The 3,540-nt window shown below is 42.8% G+C and overlaps 7 non-coding genes across 7 annotated transcripts; 4 read left to right on the forward strand and 3 right to left on the reverse strand.

Moving 5' to 3' along the window:
• Nucleotides 1-610: 610 nt before the first annotated feature.
• On the reverse strand, nt 611-684 carry TRNAT-GGU (transfer RNA threonine (anticodon GGU)). The gene has a single exon. It is a non-coding gene; the product is annotated as a tRNA-Thr (tRNA).
• Nucleotides 685-889: 205 nt separating this feature from the next.
• On the reverse strand, nt 890-963 carry TRNAT-GGU (transfer RNA threonine (anticodon GGU)). Its single transcript has one exon. It is a non-coding gene; the product is annotated as a tRNA-Thr (tRNA).
• A 205-nt stretch (nt 964-1,168) lies between these two features.
• On the reverse strand, nt 1,169-1,242 carry TRNAT-GGU (transfer RNA threonine (anticodon GGU)). The gene has a single exon. It is a non-coding gene; the product is annotated as a tRNA-Thr (tRNA).
• A 231-nt stretch (nt 1,243-1,473) lies between these two features.
• On the forward strand, nt 1,474-1,547 carry TRNAT-GGU (transfer RNA threonine (anticodon GGU)). The gene has a single exon. It is a non-coding gene; the product is annotated as a tRNA-Thr (tRNA).
• Nucleotides 1,548-1,752: 205 nt separating this feature from the next.
• TRNAT-GGU (transfer RNA threonine (anticodon GGU)) lies at nt 1,753-1,826 on the forward strand. The gene has a single exon. It is a non-coding gene; the product is annotated as a tRNA-Thr (tRNA).
• A 205-nt stretch (nt 1,827-2,031) lies between these two features.
• TRNAT-GGU (transfer RNA threonine (anticodon GGU)) lies at nt 2,032-2,105 on the forward strand. The gene has a single exon. It is a non-coding gene; the product is annotated as a tRNA-Thr (tRNA).
• A 205-nt stretch (nt 2,106-2,310) lies between these two features.
• On the forward strand, nt 2,311-2,384 carry TRNAT-GGU (transfer RNA threonine (anticodon GGU)). Its single transcript has one exon. It is a non-coding gene; the product is annotated as a tRNA-Thr (tRNA).
• The last annotated feature ends 1,156 nt before the right edge of the window (nt 2,385-3,540 follow it).

The raw sequence follows: 3,540 nt of genomic DNA on the forward strand, positions 1-3,540 counted from the left end.
GCGAATAGGGGAAATAATTTGAGGACTGGCAAAAAAAATAAACGAACGGGGGAAACAATTTGAGGATTGCCAAAAATAAGCGAATAGGGGAAATAATTTGAGGACTGGCAAAAAATAAGCGGATAGTGGAAATAATTTGGGGACTAGCAAAAAATAAGCGAACAGTGGAAATAATTTGAGTACTGGCAAAAAAAAAAAAAACAAATAGGGGAAGCAATTTTAGGACTGCCAAAACATAAACGAATAGTGGAAATAATTTGGGGACGAACAAAAAAAAAAAAAAATAAGCGAACAAGGGGAAACAATTTGAGGACTGGCAAAAATAAGCGAATAGGGGAAATAATTTGAGGACTGGCAAAAAAAATAAACGAACGGGGGAAACAATTTGAGGATTGCCAAAAATAAGCGAATAGGGGAAATAATTTGAGGACTGGCAAAAAATAAGCGAATAGGGGAAATAATTTGAGGACTGGCAAAAAAAATAAACGAACGGGGGAAACAATTTGAGGATTAGAGAGATTTAGATGGCTTTTTTCTCAGCCAGAGATATCAAGGAAACAGTTATTTTCCGGATATTATGCTGAGGTGAGCTCGGAAAGAAAAGTCATCACGTCTCCGCCGGGACTCGAACCCAGGCCCTCTTGCATACCGGGCAAGCATGCTACCATCTACACCACTGGAGACACATGAATCTGCCTTCCTAATTTCACGCACTGTGTCGTGAGGCGCTGAAGTAGAGGCATTAGTAGCCTCTCTTAACTTCAGGAAATGGCCCCCGGGTGGGACGGTTTAGAGAGATTTAGATGGCTTTTTTCTCAGCCAGAGATATCAAGGAAACAGTTATTTTCCGGATATTATGCTGAGGTGAGCTCGGAAAGAAAAGTCATCACGTCTCCGCCGGGACTCGAACCCAGGCCCTCTTGCATACCGGGCAAGCATGCTACCATCTACACCACTGGAGACACATGAATCTGCCTTCCTAATTTCACGCACTGTGTCGTGAGGCGCTGAAGTAGAGGCATTAGTAGCCTCTCTTAACTTCAGGAAATGGCCCCCGGGTGGGACGGTTTAGAGAGATTTAGATGGCTTTTTTCTCAGCCAGAGATATCAAGGAAACAGTTATTTTCCGGATATTATGCTGAGGTGAGCTCGGAAAGAAAAGTCATCACGTCTCCGCCGGGACTCGAACCCAGGCCCTCTTGCATACCGGGCAAGCATGCTACCATCTACACCACTGGAGACACGTGAATCTGCCTTCCTAATTTCACGCACTGTGTCGTGAGGCGCTGAAGTAGAGGCATTAGTAGCCTCTCTTAACTTCAGGAAATGGCCCCCGGGTGGGACGGTTTAGAGAGATTTAGATGGCTTTTTTCTCAGCCAGAGATATCAAGGAAACAGTTATTTTCCGGATATTATGCTGAGGTGAGCTCGGAAAGAAAAGGAATGCGTGAAATTAGGAAGGCAGATTCATGTGTCTCCAGTGGTGTAGATGGTAGCATGCTTGCCCGGTATGCAAGAGGGCCTGGGTTCGAGTCCCGGCGGAGACGTGATGACTTTTCTTTCCGAGCTCACCTCAGCATAATATCCGGAAAATAACTGTTTCCTTGATATCTCTGGCTGAGAAAAAAGCCATCTAAATCTCTCTAAACCGTCCCACCCGGGGGCCATTTCCTGAAGTTAAGAGAGGCTACTAATGCCTCTACTTCAGCGCCTCACGACACAGTGCGTGAAATTAGGAAGGCAGATTCATGTGTCTCCAGTGGTGTAGATGGTAGCATGCTTGCCCGGTATGCAAGAGGGCCTGGGTTCGAGTCCCGGCGGAGACGTGATGACTTTTCTTTCCGAGCTCACCTCAGCATAATATCCGGAAAATAACTGTTTCCTTGATATCTCTGGCTGAGAAAAAAGCCATCTAAATCTCTCTAAACCGTCCCACCCGGGGGCCATTTCCTGAAGTTAAGAGAGGCTACTAATGCCTCTACTTCAGCGCCTCACGACACAGTGCGTGAAATTAGGAAGGCAGATTCATGTGTCTCCAGTGGTGTAGATGGTAGCATGCTTGCCCGGTATGCAAGAGGGCCTGGGTTCGAGTCCCGGCGGAGACGTGATGACTTTTCTTTCCGAGCTCACCTCAGCATAATATCCGGAAAATAACTGTTTCCTTGATATCTCTGGCTGAGAAAAAAGCCATCTAAATCTCTCTAAACCGTCCCACCCGGGGGCCATTTCCTGAAGTTAAGAGAGGCTACTAATGCCTCTACTTCAGCGCCTCACGACACAGTGCGTGAAATTAGGAAGGCAGATTCATGTGTCTCCAGTGGTGTAGATGGTAGCATGCTTGCCCGGTATGCAAGAGGGCCTGGGTTCGAGTCCCGGCGGAGACGTGATGACTTTTCTTTCCGAGCTCACCTCAGCATAATATCCGGAAAATAACTGTTTCCTTGAATTTGAGGATTGCCAAAAATAAGCGAATAGGGGAAATAATTTGAGGACTGCCAAAAAAAAAGCGAATAGTGGAAATAATTTGGGGACTAGCAAAAAATAAGCGAACAGTGGAAATAATTTGAGTACTGGCAAAAAAAAAAAAAAAAAAAACAAATAGGGGAAGCAATTTTAGGACTGCCAAAACATAAACGAATAGTGGAAATAATTTGGGGACGAACAAAAAAAAAAAAAAGCGAACAAGGGGAAACAATTTGAGGAGTGGCAAAAATAAGCAAATAGGGAGAAATAATTTGAGGACTGGCAAAAAAAAAAAACAAATAGGGGAAACAATTTGAGGACTGCCAAAACATAAACGAATAGGGGAAATAATTTGTGGACTGGCAAAAAATAAGCAAATAGGGGAAATAATTTGAGGACTGGCAAAAAAATAGGCGAATAGGGGAAATAATTCGAGGACTGGCAAAAAATAAGCGAATAGGGGAAATAATTTGTGGACTCGCAAAAAATAAGCGAATGAGGGAAATAATTTGAGGACTGGCAAAAAAATAAACGAACGGGGGAACAATTTGAGGACTGCCAAAAATAAGCGAATAGGGGAAATAATTTGAGGACTGCCAAAAAAAAAGCGGATAGTGGAAATAATTTGGGGACTAGCAAAAAATAAGCGAACAGTGGAAATAATTTGAGTACTGGCAAAAAAAAAAAAAAAACAAATAGGGGAAGCAATTTTAGGACTGCCAAAACATAAACGAATAGTGGAAATAATTTGGGGACGAACAAAAAAAAAAAAAATAAGCGAACAAGGGGAAACAATTTGAGGACTGGCAAAAATAAGCGAATAGGGGAAATAATTTGAGGACTGGCAAAAAAAATAAACGAACGGGGGAAACAATTTGAGGATTGCCAAAAATAAGCGAATAGGGGAAATAATTTGAGGACTGGCAAAAAATAAGCGAATAGGGGAAATAATTTGAGGACTGGCAAAAAAAATAAACGAACGGGGGAAACAATTTGAGGATTGCCAAAAATAAGCGAATAGGGGAAATAATTTGAGGACTGCCAAAAAAAAAGCGAATAGTGGAAATAATTTGGGGA

This window comes from Pholcus phalangioides, unplaced genomic scaffold (assembly GCF_987345545.1).
Source record: "Pholcus phalangioides strain wild (caught in Gottingen) unplaced genomic scaffold, Ppha-v1.0 ptg000012l_1, whole genome shotgun sequence".
Taxonomy (NCBI): Eukaryota; Metazoa; Arthropoda; class Arachnida; order Araneae; family Pholcidae; genus Pholcus; species Pholcus phalangioides.